The sequence below is a fragment of the Bos indicus x Bos taurus genome, chromosome 20, assembly GCF_003369695.1.
Source record: "Bos indicus x Bos taurus breed Angus x Brahman F1 hybrid chromosome 20, Bos_hybrid_MaternalHap_v2.0, whole genome shotgun sequence".
NCBI lineage: Eukaryota > Metazoa > Chordata > Mammalia > Artiodactyla > Bovidae > Bos > Bos indicus x Bos taurus.
This window is the reverse complement of record NC_040095.1, coordinates 21,227,680-21,248,378: the sequence shown is the minus strand read 5'-3', so window position 1 is coordinate 21,248,378 and position 20,699 is coordinate 21,227,680.

Sequence of the window (20,699 nt, the reverse complement as noted above, 5' to 3'; positions counted from 1 at the left end):
GTCATATCTGATGGTCTAGTGGTTTTCCCTACTTTCTTTAATTTAAGTCTGAATTTGGCAATAAGGAGTTCTTATTCTAAAATCTTCATTAGTAGTAAACAATTTCAGCCTTAAGACTTGAATTTATCTCTGTGGTCACATCTGTGCCATAAATACAGAAAACCCTAGTGATTTCCCTAGATAAGTGGGCAAAACAGCTCAGTACTTGAGAGTTCTAGTCTGACCATAATCCTAGCTAGGTTTTTCACTAGCTGTAGGAATATGAGCAAATCACTAACCCTGTTTGAGCTTATTTTATCATTTGTAAACTGGGAATAGTATTTTTATATCCTGAGTTTTTTGTGCAGATAAGTTGAGAGAGGGTAGGAAAATCCTGAAAATGATACTTGGCATATAGTAGGCATTCAATAAATGGTATAAATGTTAGCATTAATCTTTAAATTATTCCCTGAGTTTATAAGGAAATGATCCTAACAAAGAGTGATGACAAATATGGAAATTTGGAAAGAATAAAAAGATAGAGTATATCCAAAATAAAATAAGTGCAAGGCCAAACCCCATGGCATTTATGTCTGGAGAAACAAGGTGAAAAGGTGTTGAGTATGTGAGCAGATGGCTCTTAGGGACTGAGGCAGGAATGGGTGGCACATTAATTACAGGAGAAAGCAGGGTATATGAATTGGCACAGAATTTCATCTTGCTCTTTCTCTAACAAAAATGTTATTGTTACTTTGACGTATTACAATGGAAAATTGTTCTCAGTAAGTCCAGCTTTTCCTTTGATGTTTCCTAGGGAATTGCACTTGGCTAATGTCCTCAAGCATGTAATGTTATTTTCAAAGAAGTTCTGAAAATGTTTGTGAAAATAATAAGGCCAAAGTTAAAGGTAATGTAAAATAATCATTCCAAGTGGGGTTGGGAGTCAAATACAAAGTTTTTTGCTTAATAAAAAAAAAAAGACTGATTCATTAAAAATGTATTTTCCATGTAAATGTAAAAATACTTGGGAGGGAGAAGGGAAAATAGTTTCCTTTTGGCATAAGGACAGCAGATAGTTAGGAGACCTGAATCTATTTTCTCTTTTCCTAAATTTGTGAAAAGATCCATATAATCTGACTTAAATCCATGAGACAGAAAATCTCATTGAAATTTATAATCCAGGATTCCAGAATAGTGCATGAAAATAAAATTTGTGATAGTTACAAGCTTTGAAATATTAATTTATCAATCCATGCAAGGTCTGAAGCTCACATCAAAATCTTTATTTTCAGATGATTATCCAGCTTGATTTATTAGCCCATCCCTTCACTATTTACATGCTTACTGCACTTCAGTATCTACCTTTAGGTGGGTCATTAGAGAATTTCGATTCTTCTTCCACTAATTTTTTAGGTTAGTTATCTCAGGGTTACCTCTTAATTGGTTTTCTTTTTTCTAGTTTCTTCCTTATTCAATCTACTTGTCACATTTGCTGCCGAAAATGATCAAAGATGAAAACCCCAAAATATGATGGAGTCACTGTTCACGTGAAAATCCTTCTGAATCTCCTTAGATCTACAAAGGAAAAAAAAAAAAAAAAAAAGAGTTTGAGCCTATTATCCTGGCATACATATGCCTTCAAAACAAGCACGCAGCCTAGTTTTCAGATTTCATCACAGATTACTTCCTCACCTAAAAACACTTTCTACCTCATGCCATTCAGTCAGTGACAGTGCTGATGTGGCAAAACCAAACCAGTTTGAGAGGTGACGAGAGAGAGAAGTCTACATGGCACACCAGCTTGTAGACCATAACAAGAGAAGTGACTGAGGACAAAAATTAAACACAGACCCCACGTGGGCTGATGAAGACACCAGGCCAAAAGATGGCGGAGAATACGTGGCAGGTTAAGAATGTGCATGGACCTATGATTATTATTATTGTTACTGCTGCAATTCTGATTTTTTTATTCTGTTAGCTGGTTTCAGTAGAATACAAGCCTGAAAGCCACTTTATGTTTCTCACCTGCCCCTTCATGTAAACTGCATGAAGCCCTTGTTCCCCGTGCCTGGGTGAAACAGCTTTTCCAGTCACTCTTAAATAATAAAGAAGACTCCAGCTACTTTTAAGGATTAGAGATTGGTCCAGTTGTAAAGGTGATCTTGGCCATGGAGGGTGTCAGAAAGGGTGTTAGCAAGTAGAGAGAATGAGAATGAGGCTAGTCTAGTTGTCTCTGTCTCTGTTCTCTGGATGATGGATACATGAGTGTTGGGTTTTCCTTGGGGGATACATTAGTGGGGTCCTTGGAGTTCTTTTGCTCAAGAACTCAGGCTGCAGTAAATTTTGTGAGAAATAATTCTCACTTGCTGGTTACTTTCGACTGTCTACCTTGTCCCTTGGGCTTTTCAAGGGCAACTTCATGACAGGGAACACAATGTCCTCTTGGAGAGGGTCTGTTGTGCATTGAATCAGAGCGGGTTTCTTCCCACAGAATTCACATGCGGAAATAGGGAGGTAAAGCTCTTACTCAGGTATAGGTGAAGGAACACCTCCATCCCACACAACTCTCCATTTCTTTGTTATGAAAGAGCAAAATCTTTCTTTCCCTTTTTCACTGTCCAATCTTTCACCTTTTAATGTTTTCTAAACATCAAACACCAGTACTCTGTCCCCCATAATCCTGGAGATGCATGTCCAAGCTCTCTCATTCATTACTTTTCAACCTGTTACACTAAGTCTGGAATGAGTCTTCAGCTCTTCTCTACCTTCTCCAAGGAGAAGTAAAACACACAGCAATTTTTTCCAAAGAAATTTTCCCTTTTGATTTTTTTCAACCTCAACCTTTTATATAGTTTTATATAGCTGAAGTGATTACCTAGTCCTGGTAGCACTGGCTTGGAGCCAGTTCTCTTCTAATCTTTTTGAGATAGTTTAACACCCTACTTTAGACTTTGTAGATATGTGCTATCTGCTATTTTGTTCCTGGCCATTGCATCTCTGCCAAAATTCCAGGGCAACAGAGAGAGTTACATTCAACACCCCGTGACTCTCTGGAGGTAGCGGTGGCACTTTTTTTTTCTTATTGAAATATAATTAATTTGCAATGTTGCAGGTATAAAGCAAAATTATTGTTATATAATTTTTCAGATTATTTTCCATTGTAGGTTATTAAAATACATTGAATATAGTTCCTTGTGTTATACAGTAGGTCTTTGTTATTTATCTATTTTATGTATGGTAATGCATATCTGTCGGAGAAGGCAATGGCACCCCACTCCAGTACTCTTGCCTGGAAAATCCCATGGACGGAGGGGCCTGGTAGGCTGCAGTCCATGGGGTCACTAGGAGTCGGACACGACTGAGCGACTTCACTTTCACTTTTCACTTTCATGCATTGGAGGAGGAAATGGCAACCCACTCCAGTGTTCTTGCCTGGAGAATCCCAGGGACGGGGGAGCCTGGTGGGCTGCCGTCTATGGGGTCGCACAGAGTCAGATACGACTGAAGAAGCGATTTAGCAGCAGCAGCAGCAGCAGTGCATGTCTGTTAATCTTAACCTCCTAATCTATCCCTCCTTTTACCTCTTTTCGCTTTTGGTGACCTTACATTTGTCTTCTATTTCTGTGAATCTTTTTCTGTTTTGTATATAGATTCATTTGTATTATTTTTTATATTCCACATATAAGTAATACCATATCTTTCTCTGTCTCAATTACTCCACTCAGTATGATACTGTCTAGATCCATCCATGTTGTGGCAAATGGCAATATTTTGTTTTCTCTTATCAATATTTAGCTGAGGCACTTTTGAAGACCCATGTTTGGCTCCCCATGATGGGCTCAGATCCTCACGCCTGAGGTCCATGCTAGGCATGTTCATGCTTTTGTTAGTCGCTTAGCTAGTTCTTTCTGCCTGGGGTGCCCTTTCCTACCTTGAAAAGGTCTCCATCCTCTAAGACTGCTCAAATACTGTCTCTTTTGTGCAACATTTATGAGTTCCCTTGGTCAGAAGCAGTATGAATCCAAGCTATGTTTACCTACTATTTAGGAATCACATAATGAAAATTCTAGACTTTAGAATAAGACAGACCTGGGTTTAAATTTGATTTCAGCATCTTACTAGCTCTGTGTGACCTCAATTTCCTTCATCTCTCTGAGTTCACCTGAGCACATGAAGGGAAATTTGAGGTTATATAAATACTAAATCATTTATATAAAGCATGAAATATGATATCTCCAAATAGGCAGTACTCAATATGATATATGCAAGTATGTAATATGACAGAGTATTCATACTATGAATAGTAAATACTGCTTTTATGACCACTTCTAGTACTGGTACTTCTGCTATCACCTCAGAAGTAAATAATCTGAACATAGCAAAAGGGAAGACTATTGCTACTCATCTAGTTTAACTTTTATTTTCACTGCCATCTGCCAGCCACTAGACCAGAGTCTCTGTATATGCTGCCCAATTTAATTCTCTCAACATCCCTATGATGCAAGTATAATCATCTCTTTTTGACAGATGAGGAAACTGAGGTTCATAGAGATGAAGTAACTTACCCAAATTCCCATAGCTAGCAAGGGATAGAGCAGAAAAGGAAAATCTAGGTCTGCTTCACATCACACTTGTGTGAATAACAACCACGTTGCACCATAGAGTCTGAAGGCTCTTACTGTGTATTTGCTCAGTGTCCAGATTATGCAAAGCAGCATCACCTACTTTAGTGTTTTCTGGGGCTGTTAATTCCGTGCAGCTTTACCTCCAATGTGATATCAATTCTGCAAAAATTTCCAGGTACAAAATAACACTCAAAAGTCCCATGAATGTCTCTTAAATGTATGGTGGGGAATCTTTGTAAGCCTTCCTCATTTTAGGCTGAGATTTCCTTAAAAGAGCATCTTCCTCCATCTCCCTTCTTCTCAGAAGCCTTTACAATGGCTACTTGGATGTCCCTATAAAATGGACTCTTCCTCAAAGTACCTGGAACTTTAAATGAACAGCTTGAGCTCACCCAGGCTATGCTGTTAAATTGTGTCATGCCTGCTTAATATGTATGGCACATCCTCCCAGGAAACTGGAAGTGCCAAGTGTTATTAATTTCCCCTCAGTGCTCCACTTTTGTCACTGGCATAGCTTTTCTTTCCGACTGTGAAAGATACTGCATTTCCAAGTGCAAAGGCTGAGTGAAAACGGGTGAGGTGGGGCACCAAATGTCCCATTTCCCCCGTCCGTGGCCAGTACAGTCTTGCTACCTGATTCCTTCGGAGCCGCCCCAACTCCTTGATGCTGTGTATGATGTGGCAAATGGGAGACCCTGCTCTTAATCTGAGCCCCCTGTTCTCCACAGATGTGTGAGCTGCATGTTCATGTTCTTTCCCTTAACTAGGATGTTGCTTGCTGACAGCTTGAAGTGGCCCTCAAATCCCCAAAGACCGCAGCTCAGTTTCAGGTAGATCAAAATATTTATAAGGACATGTTCCCTCTCCATATGTAGATCAGCCGAGGGACTCAGAGAATGACAAGTAGTTCAGCTGAATTCTCAATAAAAAGATGGTTAAAATTTACTTATAGATTTCATATAAATGCAGGGACTGACTTGCTAGTGAGTAACCCTGAGATGTACCAACTTAAAAGCTACAAAACTTTATGCTTCCTGCCAAACATTTTGGTATATGATACTCCTACTACTAGGGGTCCTATTAATATTTTATTTTTATCCTCAGCATGGGGTAGGGAGAGATATGGAGAATAATTAAGAAACTTGAGAGGACTCAACATAGAAATATCTCTAATTAAAGAGAAGGTAGTATAAAGAATAATTGGACATATATATATGTATGTATGCCAGTTGTATTATATATTTTATAAATTTATATCATATATTGATTGCTCTCTGTATGATATATACTACCATTTACTATATAATATCAAGCTATTTTCCCTTTTTTCTGTCTCTATAGTATCAATTCCAATTATATATATATATATATGAATAATTGAATATATTTAATGCCGACAAAGGTCTGTCTAGTCAAAGCTATGGTTTTTCCAGTAGTCATGTCTGGATGTGAGAATTGGACCATAAAGAAGGCTGAGTGCTGAAGAATTGATGCTGTTGAACTGTGGTGCTGGAGAAGACTCTTGAGAGTTCCTTGGACTGCAATGAGATCAAACCAGTCAATTCTAAAGGAAATCAGTTCTGAAGATTCATTGGAAAGACTGATGCTGAAGTTGAAACTCCAGTGCTTTGGCCACCTGATGCAAAGAACTGACTCATTAGAAAAGACCCTGATGCTGGGGAAGATCGAAGGCAGGAGGAGAAGGGGATGACAGAGGATGAGATGGTTGGATGGCATCACCGACTCAATGGACGTGAGTTTGAGCAAGCTCCGGGAGTTGGTGATGGTCAGGGAAGCCTGGTATGTGAAGTCCATGGGGTTGCAAAGAGTCAGACATGCCTGAGAGACTGAACTGACTGACTTGAATATATATTTGATCCTATGTGTAGAAGACTCCATTCCTTTTCCCTACGAAGTTTCGTATTCACCCTTTAAGATAGACACGGGTAGAAAATCACATCTTCTGTACAGCTTCTCCATGCTCCCAAGAAGTCCTCCTCACTTCCTATTTTCTGTTCCCCTGGCACTTGCACAGGCAGATGGCTTCTTCAGCTTGTGGCACAGTAATTCTCTATTTACTGCTCTGCTGCTCACCTGACCTGTGTCTCTTTAAGGGCAGGGACTGTGCTTTACACCTGGACTTTCCAACACATGGTAGATGCTCAATAACTATTATCATATTAACATATCCTTTCATGGAGTAATTTGATTTTAATAGTAATATCATTATAAACATTAAGTTTCCAGTTATTTATAGTCTCATGATAGTTTGGTGTATCTCAGTTCCAAAAATGTTTGGCTTCAAAGTGAAGTAGAATTTGAACATGAAATGTGTTTGGCCAATCCATCATTTACTATTGATATTGAAGACTGAATATAATCATAAATCATGAGTCGTACATGACTGAGTGACTTTCACTTTCACTTTTCAGATTCCTATCTTTGGCTTGCCTGCCACCCATACATACATATACACACATACACAGATTACATAAATACAAACACACATATACACATACATAAGCACACATGTATATACTCAAATACACATACAACCACTTATACATCCATATATACACACAAAACACATGTAGCCATATGCAAATACATAATTACTCAAATACATGATATATACAAAAGGATACACAGAGACACGCATACACAAGAACACACGAACACACACACTTTCATGAGCACAAGTACACATGCCTACATACTCATGCAAATCACCTTAGATGCTTTGCCTCATTACTTAAAAGTTTTTCCTGCTCTTCTGTTAACATCCCTTAGAATTTCTGGGATATATGGAAGGAAACAGGGTGATGTTATTTATTCTCTTCTTTATGAATCTAGGAAAGGTTTGCTGGCATTTCCACACCTACTTGGGGTGCGCTACCTACATCTCCAGACTAGTGGCTGTCGGGAAAGGCCTTCCTCCCCAGCGCTGTGTGGTCAATCCTAACGTGTCTCCTCCTGGCTTTGTTAGGCTGGCATTAAGTCCAGCTAAAACACATGCATATTCATTTGAAGCTTTTAACATGAAACCTCTGGGGCCAGGAGTCTTTGAACACTGCTGCTGCTGCTGCTAAGTTGCTTCAGTCGTGTCCAACTCTTCGCGACCCCATGGACTGCAGCCCACCAGGCTCCTCCATCCATGGGATTTTCCAGGCAAGAGTACTGGAGTGGGGTGCCATTGCCTTCTCCCTCTGAACACTAGGCAACCCTAAAGCCCAAACTTCTCACTGGCAGGATGTGGACTTTTATTTGTCACAAATCTTCCTGCCCAAATAGGTGGAATGGACTGCAATTTTAATGACTTATACATCACTTAATATAAACACCACATTCCTTCACTGCAAAGGCTGTTAACTGTTAGAATTGTTTCCTAAGAGAGATTGTTGAATCTGTATTAAAGTATTTGAAAGTAGGGCACCTTCTATTTATCTTGGAGAGAGTCTAAGTGGGTGAATGACTCAGATAGCTATCTAGTGTCCTAAGCACAAACAGTATCAGAATCTTCATGGGAAATCCTTCTTTAGGACTTGGCAAAATATTTTATGATTTCAAACACCAAACCAATGGACATAAAAATCCAGACTGAAGATGATTTCATCTCACACTCTTCAGTCAGACATTTTATCTCAGGGGCAGAACGGCTTAGCTCCTGATGGGCCTTGGTAGTGTTTTAAGAGAGGCGTACAATGAGTTAACAGGGAACCATGTGAAACCTACATTCTAATGACAGTTGTAGTATTGATTTCTTTGGCAAGTCTCTCTCTCTTTATTCTCTTTGCTTCTGTTTCTCAAAAGGTAGGCCGAATGTCTTAAAGGCATTCTTTGAAAAACTCATTAAGCCCTGTTTATATAGAGCTCCAAAGATTGTTCTCCTTTGTGTAAATGAGGTTACAGAATTCATTTGAAACCACCAGTTGTAACTCTATCACTGAAAAATGATTCACTGTTTATTGTTCACTGCTTAGTATTGTGGTCACTCAGTATTACTTTAAAAATATACCTATGATTTAGGAATTTTCAAGGATTTCTAGGGACAAATCCCTAGAAATTTCTCATTGCTGAATCTTAAAGACTAGTATGTGTCAGTAATTTGGGAACACCTGATCTTGTCATCGTATTTTTTTCCTCTACTGAAATACTCTTCCCTATCCCTCTTTCTGGCTAACTCTGATTCATCCTTTCATCATTAGTATAAATGTCACTTCATCTGGGGAGCCTTGCCAGATCCTTAGACTATACCTGTCCCTTCACTGTTCTTCTAAAGTGTGTATCTTAACTCACCTCACCCTTTGGTAATTGCTTGAGTAATTGTTTAATTGCTCCCCTCTACACCCAGCCCCTGCACAGTGAGCTCCATGTAGGGGTGGGGGTCTGGGTGTAGGGGGTGGCTAGGATTGGCTGGAAGTCTTGTCCATCACTATATCCTTCAAGTATGGAGAGCGACTGACCTGTACCTGGCCCTTAAGTGGTGAATGAGTGAATGAATGAATGAATTTTTTGAGCTCTCACTGTGTGCCAGGCACCAAGGAAGGTGCCAGGGGAAGACATGAGAAATGAGACTGAGGAGCATGCATTCTAGTGTAGGAACTGAACGTTAAGATGTTACATTTGCTACATGCAGGTATGGACAAGAGCTGAGAGGCAGGTTTGCACATCTTTCCTAGATATTAGGACACTTTTCAAGAAGCTGGGTGAAAAACTTTCTAATATTCAAATGTTGAAAGGCTTTCTAATGTTGAGACAAGATTAGGCATTTTAAAATATGTGCATTAAGCAAATGTTTATCAAGCACTTGATGCATAGGAAGTAATTCCTAGGTGCTATGAAAATCACTTTTATGTCCCTTGCCATTTAGAGAATGACTTAAATGGGAAAAACACATGTTTGTTTTTCTTCTAGAATTAGTGTCTAGGCCAGGCCTAGGTATGACTTAATAGATTTAAAAAAAAGTGTTCTGAGAAATAATTGCGTTTCTCTTTAACTTCTCTTGAGAAACCTTTGTGTTTTTTTGTTGTTTTTTTTTTTACTGTAAAGAAATCCATTGATATGAAAATGGCTGATAAATAATATCAAAAGTCTGTCTCGCTGGGTTCCTGTTATCCACTAGAAGCCCTCAAAAGAGGTGAGCTGGTAAAGAATTGGGTTGGCCAAAAAGTTTTGTTTGGGTCTTACCATAAAATATTATAGAAAACCCCAAATGAACTTTTTGGCCAATCTCATAGATGGTAAAATTGTTTTTGTTGTTTAGTTGCTAAGTCATGTCTGACTCTTTGTGACCACACGGACTATAGCCTGCCAGGCTCCTCTGTCCATAGGATTTCCCAGGTAGGAATACTGGAGTGGGTTGCTATTTCCTTTTCCAGGGCATCTTCCCAACCCAGGGATTGAACCCACATCTCCTGCATTGGCGGGCAAATTCTTTACCAGTGAGCCACCTGGGAAGCCCAGATGATGAAATGTGTGCTTTCAAAGATGAATGTCATGTTATGTTCTTGAGACTTGTCTGAAAGAAGAGACCTCCCAAGAACATGAACATACACTTAGAGTTGTCTCATGATGGCCTTGCTCCGTCCTTGCCAGGAGAGGCAAATTCCTGACTGCGGAAGCCTGACTGCATCTCTTCCCCTCCTCCAAGAGGGATCTGAGGTGTCACAGACATGTCCTGCCTCCCTACCTGGGACTTACAACAGCTGCTCTGAGAGGCAGGTGTGGACTGCAGAGACAACATGGGGCTTTCTCTGGCCACATGGGGTATATGTGAGAACGAATCCAGCCAGCCAGAGTAACTGAGCTCCCTGAGACAGCCCAAATCTGCCTTGAATTTCACAAACAAAGTTTTGGCAAAGAAACATCTCTCAAGAGCCTTCTCATTTGTCCTAGAAGTGTCAGCCTCCGTCCTAAATTTTGTAGGCTCAGAACCTGGGAAGATTGCTGCCTGTAGCCTCTAGGACAACAAAGACATAATTCAGCCTCTGTGCCTGCTTCTCTGGACATTGAGAAGAAAAGATGACAAGACGAAAAGGTGACAAGTCCCTCTGCATTCCACCCACCCACTCAACCAGCATCTCTGAGCACCTGTTAGGTGCTGGGCACCATGTGAGGCACACGCCTATTAAAACCAATACAAGGGCCTGCCCTGATAAGCTTATATCCCAGTGAAGGAGAGAGACAAGATAACCAGTCAACGTCTCAGGTTAGATAGATAGCAATAAATCAGGTAGGAGATTATGAAATATTGGGGTCAGGGAGAGGGAAGCCACATGATGTGTGAGTGTGTGCAATTTTAGATAGCATTCCCCAGGAAGGGACATCAGGGAAGAGAGGGGTTAGCCAAGTGCATGTTTGGATAACCATGTGATGTTCTGGGAAAGTTCTAAGAACAGTGAGGAAGCCAGTGAGGCTGTAGCTGATTGAGTGTGGAGAAGAGTAGAAGAAAACCAGACAGAGGGGCCTTCTGCGGGGCCCTGCAGGATCTGGCCAGGCCAAGCCAGCTGTTCTGAGAGCTGTCGAGCCAGTGCCTGGGCCCAGAACATGAGCTCTGAACCGGACTTGTCTATGGAAGCATCTTCCTTAGAAGGACAGGTCTGCCTTCAAACCCAGCAACATGATAAACATTTGTAATTATTTTCATGTTTTAACAGGTCTAACAATTTCATTTTGAAATTGGAACTGCTGATTACTGGGATTCAGTGGGACCATCAACAGGTGGTCTCCTAAATACTGAGGTGGTTTCCCACGGCTTTTCAGGTTGTGGCCAGGGAGACCTTGTATTGAAGCCAGAATCTAGGACAGTGGCTTTCTCTTACACACTCCACCCCACATTTCTCTTTGCTTGGAACTATATCTTCTATTCCCTTTTATTCCATATGTCCATCCTCAACTATTCTTCCCTGTTAAGAATACATTTTGACCATTTTAGACTGCAAGTTCCCACTCCTTAAATAAAGCCAGAAGATGACGTTTGTTGTTTGGATTACATGGACTGGATGAAGCCCTTGCTTCTTAAAAATCCCTTCACCTTTCCTCTTCTGTGAAGTGTGTTTAACAATAATTTCCCCCTGAGGGGCACTGGGAAGAACATTTGAGATATGGCCTTTAAATGAGTGAGGGCATTTCCTTGAGCTTTTCAGTTCCTTTCCTTTTCCCTGAAATGTTTTGACTCTAACCCATTCTCCTTTTGTTTCTAGCATTATGGTCAACCAGTGTAGAAACAACATCAATCTAATATAAACCACTGGTCAAATTTCTTTGGGGCCCATCTATCTCCTGCAGGAGATGCCAGTTCAATTCCTCGGTTGGGATGATCCACTGGAGAAGGGATAGGCTACCCGCTCCAATATTCTTGGGCTTCCCTTGTGGCTCAGCTGGTAAAGAATCTGCCTGCAATGCAGGAGACCTGGGTTTGATCCCTGCTTTGGGAAAATCCCCTGGAGAAGGAAAAGGCTACCCACTCCAATACTCTGGCCTGGAGAATCCCATGAACTATGGGGTCACAAAGAGTCTGACACGACTGAACAACTTTCCCTTTCATCTATTATAATGAATGGTATCCTTTTTGAAAACAAATCATTGTGTTACATTCATGTGTTAATTATGAATGCAGTTCACAAATATTTGATGAGTGTTATACTGTACCAGGCATCCTGGACAAAGGGCGGCCATTCCCACACATAACAGAGTATACAGTCCAGCAGGAAGTACAGACATTCGATAATCAATGACAAGGCTTCTTTGTAGCAGGAGAGCTCTGCAGTATTGTAGAAGAGCCTAAGAGGGTGGCTTAAGAGAATCTGAACCTTCAGAGGCCTAGAAACAAGGCTTAGAGGTATTTGTTGTTGCAACTATAAAAATCCTCCCATAATGTTTCCCTTTAGCTATTTTAGGATATTGTTTGATTTCCTATTTAAGGCTTTAAAATATGCTGACATTGAATTCATCATTATGATACATCTCAACTTTGTTGTTAGTGTTAGTCACTCAGTCGTGTCTGACTCTTTGCACCCAATGGACTGTAGCCCATCAGACTCCTCTGTCCATGGAATTCTCCAGGCAAGAAAACTAGAGTGGGTAGCCATGCCCTTCTTCAGGGGATCTTCCCGATCCAGGGATTGACCCCAGGTCTCCTGCATTGCAGGCAGATTTTTTTTTTTTTTTTTTTACCATTTGAGACACCAGGGAAGCCCAACCTTACCAATGAAGGGGATAAAAACCCACGTCCATATTTTCGGAGGCTGGAGCAGGGTTTGAATTTGCTGAGCACAACAGAAACTGACAAGCTCAAACCACCCATTTTCCAAATTACCCTCACTTTCTTCACTGTGACTTTTACCAGCAACCTGTGGGGCAAAAGTTTCCAGCTTACTTTTTGTACTACAGTAAATCACATTCATTTCCCAAGGATGCAAAACAGAAAGATTCCTAAATTATTCAATAGCACAGAATGTCTTTCTAAACAGCCAGACTAGGTTTAAAAGCTACCATTGTCTATTTATTAGGAGCACTTTTCTCACTGAAATTAAATTGTCGGCCATACAGACATATGAAATAAAGCCCAATAATGGTTTTCTCTGTTCTTGATTATCTTTTCACTGTGCAAAGACTCATGTGGCTCTCTTCTACATGAAAAAAGAAAAAAGGAAAATATATGAAAATTCTGTGATGTTTGGGAAGGGGACTGCAACACTTGGACATCTTGTGTGTGAGGAAAGATTCCCAGCCTTATGCCGCTGTCATAGAGCTTGGATATCTACAAACCTCCAGATCTTGACAAGTTCGTGCTAATTTGCATAGTCTCACACCACTCCCAATTTATGGCAGAATACATCTCACATTTGTAACAGACTCAGGGCTTCTCAGAATTCTAACCTTGCTAGCGAGAAACACAGTATCCAAGTGGGCAAGAAAGAGAAAGACGCAGGGAATGGCTGCATCTTTTGTTCCCTTTTCAAAGTCTGATCCCAATCAACTCTCGAAATTCTCAAGAACCCTTGAAGTCAGGGACATGTGGCTAATGGAAGTATGCCACCACATGTATTGTTGCATTTGGAAAGTGGCTGCTTGCAATCAGTTCTCCTTGGCCCTATGCTGATGGGGCCTCCTCCCAGTCTGCCCTACCCGATGTAAGCTGTGCTTGCTCTCGGCTTCCACTAGAGACCTCTAGCTGCTCACAGGAAGGCTGGGGAAAATTCTCAGTAACTGGCGTTCCTCCATGAGCAGCGGGGGTTAACAGTTTGCCAATGGCCCCTGGGAGGAGGGGAGGTTCACCATCAAAGGAAAATAATTCCCTATTATTTTTTCCTTTCCTTCTCATTTTTTCTTTCCTGAAACAAATTGAGGCTTATTCAAGCAGGTGTGTTGTGGAAAAAAAAAGAAAAGAAAAAAACTGAAGAGGAAAGAATTTCTGTGACTTAAGGCAATGCCATAGAAAAGACAAAGGAGGGATTTTTTTCCCCCTAGGTTGAAAAAGCCCTTCCTCCAAAGAGTTATCCACACTGACAGTTGGAAGCCAGTTTCAATGCTCAGCGTTTTTGAGAGCTTCTCCTGTCAGAGCGGGAGAGAAAGGGCTCTGTTCACAGGCAGTGAACTCCTGGATGTTATTATGAAGCTGAACTAAACATCCTCCATATCTACCCTCCACTCCGTGCCCCAGTCTTTTCCTGCATCCCCTGGGTAGCCTTCTCCTGGGTTCTTGCCACCTTCAATGGGAGTCTACAGCTGTAATCCGTGTAATAGCAACAGATGGGACACATCTGTAAGGAGAGACTAGCAGATGAAGTTTCACCATTTTTCCAAAAAGGCAAAACACATTAATCTCCATTTGCCTTTGAATGGTCTGTAACAGAAACAGAGGACCAAAAGGGGATCTAATCTCCCCTCATTTAACCTGTGCCCCTGTGAAAAATTGCTGTAGCTTATGTTTCAGAAACTGAGTGTGACTAATTTTGCTCTCTATCCATGATCTTTACCATGTAGCAGCATTAGAAGGAGAATCAAAGTAGGCTTAGGTCAGTGGGTCTAGAAAGCCTCACATGAGCTGATCACAACGTCTTCAGAGATGCTCCAACATCCGGTTTTCTCTAAAGATAATTGCAGATTCTCTGCATCTATCTTTTTAGGAAAAATCTTGCCTAAGTAGACTCATTTGTTCACTCACTTATTCATTTATTTATCAAGTGCCTCCAATGTGCCAGTCACTGTGGTTTGCAAGGGAAATGTAAATAAAGATGCACAAGGACTTGAGCGGGAGTTCCGAACACAGGCACCACAGATTCCAAAGGGTGAATAATTTTTTAACATACCTGTAATCCTCCCAGGGGTTGTGTGTGCACGTGAACTTCAATTAGTGAGAAAAATCCAAGATTTCAAATGACCCTTTAAGGGGTTAACATAAAAACAAATAGTTAATAGCCGTCACAGAAGCTGATAGTTATATAAGCAGATGATTAGGAGACTGCATTAAAATCGCCATATAATAGAGCTATGAACAGCGCCATATGAATCTGTGGGTGGAGTCATCATGACTGTCTCTGACACAGAGGTCAGGGAAGGCTGCGGGGAGAAGGCTGCATTTGTGTTACCTGTGGAGGATGAGGAGGAATTGCCAGGCGGCTGGAAGGGAGGATAGATGGAAGTCAGTGTGCCCTGAGGGGCACTTCTCCTCCAGAGTCGGAGGCCACCCTACAAGTTGGAGCACGATTGGTATTTTTTTCACTGCAGCTTGACAAATGGAGCCTGCTTTGCCATTAGTCAACCCTTACAGCACAGGAAGAGGAATTCCAGAGGCATGCCCTGGCTGACCACAGATGGCTGAGAGTGCATGCCGTACAGAAACACCCCGAGGTTGGTGTGGCACGATCATAAAGATCTCAAACGTTTGGTGATGGGCCAGGTTGCAGGGGTGCCTCAACTTAGCCCAGTGTTGCTCCTCTGGGGCTCTGACCTGGGCTGGAGAGGAATGCTGGCTGCAGTGGACAGAGCCCTGCATGGAGGTCAGGCCCTGTTTCTGCACCTGACCAGCCGCCTGCTCACTTATTCCCTCTAGCCCCTCCTTCCTCTTCTTTATGTAAGAGGCACCATTTATTGGGAACCTCTAAATCCTAGCTTCTGTGTCTGGCTTCACTTCACTCTCCCAACATCATACAAAGTAAGAGTTACCCTCTTCATTTTCCAAACAGGGAAACTATGGTCAGAAAATTTAATTAACCCCATTGACATCTTACAGCTAAAAGGATGGTGATGCCAGCATGAGAACCATGGTCTTTCTGACTCAAGTCTGTAACCATTTTGGTCCATCTCATTTGTTCCAGATAAGTCTCCATCTTGATAATTTAAGTGTTTTAAATATCACAGTCTTGAGGCCATTGACTTATTAGTGAAGCTGCAAGGGTAATTTGACACTTAGTTCTGCAGAACCAGAATAATGTATTAGGTATATACTGCTTATCTGGGAAATTACAAAGCTGAATTTTTCTGCCAGCCAGTGCACCAAGTTTTGGCAGTAATGACAGAGTTTGATATGAAATTTATAGGATTTATATGTGGCTAAAGATTGTGGGCTTCCCTGGTGGCTCAGTGGTAACGAATCTGCCTGACAACGCAGGAGACATGAACTCGATCCCTTGGTCAAGAAGATCTCCTGGAGGAGGAAATGGCAACCCACTTCAGTATTCTTGGTTGGCAAATCCCATGGACACATGAGCCTGGAGGGCTACAGTCCATGGAGTTGGAGAGTCGGACCCAACCCAATGTCTGAACAATAAGATTAAATTGTCTTCTCTTTAATCTGGATGGTATCACTGAGATCTGATTAAACCTTTAAAGGCAAATGAGTTTCAAATTGTACAAATAAATCCGTATTTTAACCTGAGAATTATTATTCTATCAGGATCTATCCATAATGCATACCATTTGATCATAATATGGAAAAACTTGAACGAATGTTTTGGCCAACCTGATACAATAAATTGTAAGTCAAAAGTCTTTTTTAAGAAAAGGAAGTTGATTGACTTGATAAATATTTTAAAATTTATCTATCATATTGTTGAATATAATACTTAATATTTTATCTATATTTAAAGTAGCTTATTTAACGTATTTTATTATGCCTGCTACATGTTATAATCTAATAAATGAACAGTCAACAAATGCAATCCTTTGATAATAACTTGAGTCATTTAAAATTTTTTTAAAAAGGCTTATTTTGTGTCAATATTTTGCCCAAATCTTTAAACTCAGAACTCGTTTATGGGAATTCCACACATACTGAAGAATTCTGGTTATTGTATTTTTTCAATATTAAAAATTAGACTACAGCCATATTTAAAAAGACTTCCTTCTGCTGTATTTCCTAACCTTAAACTTGAACAGTTTCTACATCTATTATAACATGTTACAGAAATATCTTTCTAGCAAGAATGCCAGTTATAGAATCCAGTTATGATTTGTGGATATTGCAATATAGTAGTGATGAGCCGTGGTCCGTGTGGCTAGATTGGCTGGAGAAGACTCTTGAGAGTCCCTTGGACTGCAAGGAGATCCAGCCAGCCCATCCTACAGGAGATCTGTCCTGGGTGTTCATTGGAGGGACTGATGTTGAAGCTGAAACTCCAATACTTTGGCCACCTGATGCAAAGAGCTGACTCATTTGAAAAGACCCTGATGCTGGGAAAGATTGAGGGCAGGAGGAGAAGGGGACAACAGAGGATGAGATGGCTGGATGGCATCACCAACTCAATGGACATGGGTTTGGGTAGACTCCGGCAGTTGGTGATGGACAGGGAAGCCTGTCATGCTGCAGTTCATGGGGTCGCAAAGAGTGGGACACAACTGAGCGACTGAACTGAACTGAACTGAACTGAAATGAGTGATGAGCCGACCTGTTATAGAGTAAGACCGACAGTCATTCAATTAACTTTATAATGGGAAACTCCAAAACTGTGTATTGTCAGGCATTATGCTTTTTTAAAACAAAGCAGTTGACAAGGTATTTTTCTTTTATGAGACACACAAGTCTCTCTAACTTTCAAAAACAAAACAGGTAGGTGGATATAACTCTTTCACTCTAAACTTTTAGTTAAAAAGTGGAAAAACGAATCAGGTACTCAGTTGAAGAGCCAGACGCTTGGCTTTTCAATAAGATACATATACTTATCTCCTATTGATTCTGTTTCTCTGGCAGACCCTGACTCTCTAGATTCTATTTCATTTTACAAACATAAAGCAAGGTGGACTTGGCCATAAATCCTAAGAACAGTATAACTGATGTACGTTTGCTTACATTTGAATTTTTGTTTTTCTCAGAAGGGTGTAAGCTGTCCCACCCTTTAGGACAGTGTGCAGATGAGACAGCAAACAAAGCCCAGATGCTGACCCATGGAATGAAGCCTCAGAGAGTGTACTGACCCAACAGGGTATACAGAACAGTACTTGGGGAGCTGTTATTATATCATCATCAAGGGATTAAAGCCTCCCTAGACAAGCAGTGACAAAGCACAGAAGAATTGAACCACGCCTTACAGGATGAATTTGGGCTCCTGGAAACATTCTCAAGATTTTAGCCAGTTCTCCTTGCTTTTCTTTAATCAGAGCTATTACAAAGATGTTTGGGAAAAGCCCTTAAACCTGATGATTCCTTCTTCTTGGGGGAGCATATCAGCAAGATTGGATAGAGTTAGGAAAGAAATCAAGGGGCTTAGTTAAAATCGGGGAGAATCAAATTAAGTTTATTTATATGATATCAAATGCTGGGTTTTTTATGTATGATAAAGTTAACTTTATTTAAATTTTGCATGCATTTATTTATTTTTATAAAAATATATGTAAGGGTATTAAATCTATTACAGAATAAAACCAAATAATCTCTCTTAAAGCTACTTACATAACTAGAAGAGAAATTCTCTCTGGTATCCTTGAGTTTACACTATGCCTACACTGCTATCTTTGAAGCTGTAATGAAATCTGGCATATAGATTCAAGCTGTGTTTTTGCAGAATAACTCGAATAGGATTTAATGTCTAAGAAGAGAGTGGGTGTGAAATACTTAAAACCCAGAATCAAAGGCCTGTCTATTTACAATGACTTTCAACTCTATTAGGATGATAAGATAGATTATTTAAATCCATCTTTTATTTCATAGAATCATTTGCCACTGATCTGAAATAAAAATAACCTTGCCATTGGATATGACATCAAAATAAAGTCAAAGATGGAATGTGTTTTCATGATTAATGGGAATTTTTAAAATAACTGCTACTTAGAATAAATGAGTAGGCAATGGCACCCCACTCCAGTACTCTTGCCTGGAAAATCCCATGGAGGAGGAGCCTCCATGGACGGAGGAGCCTGGAGGGCTGAAGTCCATGGGGTCGCTAAGAGTCTGACACGACTGAGCGACTTCACTTTCACTTTTCACTTTCATGCATTGGAGAAGGAAATGGCAACCCACTCCAGTGTTCTTGTCTGGAGAATCCCAGGGATGGGAGAGCCTGGTGGGCTGCTGTCTATGGGGTCACACAGAGTCGGACATGACTGAAGCAACTTAGCAGCAGCAGCAGCAGAATAAATGATAAAGTAACTTTTTTTAAGGATGAGAGAAAACTTTTGGAGGTGATGGATATATTTATGGCATACATTGTGGTAATGGTTTCACAAATGTATGCTTATTTTAAAAACTCATGAAATTATATACATTTAATATGTGCAGCTTTTTGTATATCAAGCATGCATCAATAAGGTAGGTTTTTAAAAAAGAACTTTCCTTTTAAGTTAAAATTAACTTTCCTTTTTTCTGATTATAAAAGCAGTAAAGGTTCATTTCAAGGAAAACTGCAGCAATTTACATAAATGTTTTATCTTAGAGAATTGTGTGTTGCATCAAAATTAAAAGGTTATTGTATAAATAATTGTGTTTCCATATAATCGAGTGTTATTTATTCTAAGTATACTTACGATACTTATGTATGAGTGAGTGAATGAGTGAAGTCACTCAGTCGTGTCCGACTCTTTGCGACCCCGTGGACTGTAGCCTACCAGGCTCTCCATCTATGGGATTCTCCAGGCAAGAATGCTGGAGTAGGTTGCCATCTCCTTCTCCAGGGGATCTTCCCAATCCAGGGATGGAACTCTGGTCTCCCGCATTGCAGGCAAATGCTTACCCTCTGAGCTATCAGGGAAGCCCTACTTATGTATACTTATACATATTTATACTTATTATAAGTATAAATAACACAATTTTATTAAAAGATTAAAAGTAAAAGTCTCTATCCCTCTCCAATCTCTATTTTCTCGAGGTACCTGATCTTAAGCATTTCTTATATATTTGTTTCAAACTGACCAAGAGATACTACAATTTTATCCCCCCACTCCAAAGCCATTTTCATCATATGCTTGCAGTCATGCTGTCCCATGGAGAATCTTAAAAATCAAAGACATTAGTGGGCTTTATAACATATAGTCAAGTTCAATGAAGGTCCCCCTTTTTGTAAGACTGTCCCAATATATAATTTTTACTTTAAGGTATAAATCAATGGTAAAAATCTAACACATTTCCAAGTCCATGCACCAAGTCTGTTTGTATATCCCAGGCAACTCTCTACCTACTAAGCTGAATTAGTCACTTCAAAAGCCAGCCTATTCTATACAGCCTTGCTCCACCATAATCTTAGCTTCCTGACCACTCCCACCACTGGAGAACTAAGGCATCTTCCTACAGAGGCCACAGCCACTTTGCCTTGGGCTCCCACAGGCTCCAGCCTCTTCTCTCTGTATCTGTGCAATGAGATGCAATATCCTTATCAACTCACTTCAGTTCAGTTCAGTTCAATTTAGTTGCTCGGTCATGTCTGACTCTTTGCAACCCCATGGACTGCAGCATGCCAGGCACCCTGTCCATCACCAACTCCCAGAGTTTACTCAAACTCATGCCCATTGACTAGGTGATGCCATACAACCATCTCATACTCTGTTGTCTCCTTCTCCTGCCTTCAATCTTTCCCTGCATCAGGGTCTTTTCAAATGAGTTAGCTCTTCACATCAGGTGGCCAAATTATTGGAGTTTCAGCTTCAGCATCAGTCCTTCCAATG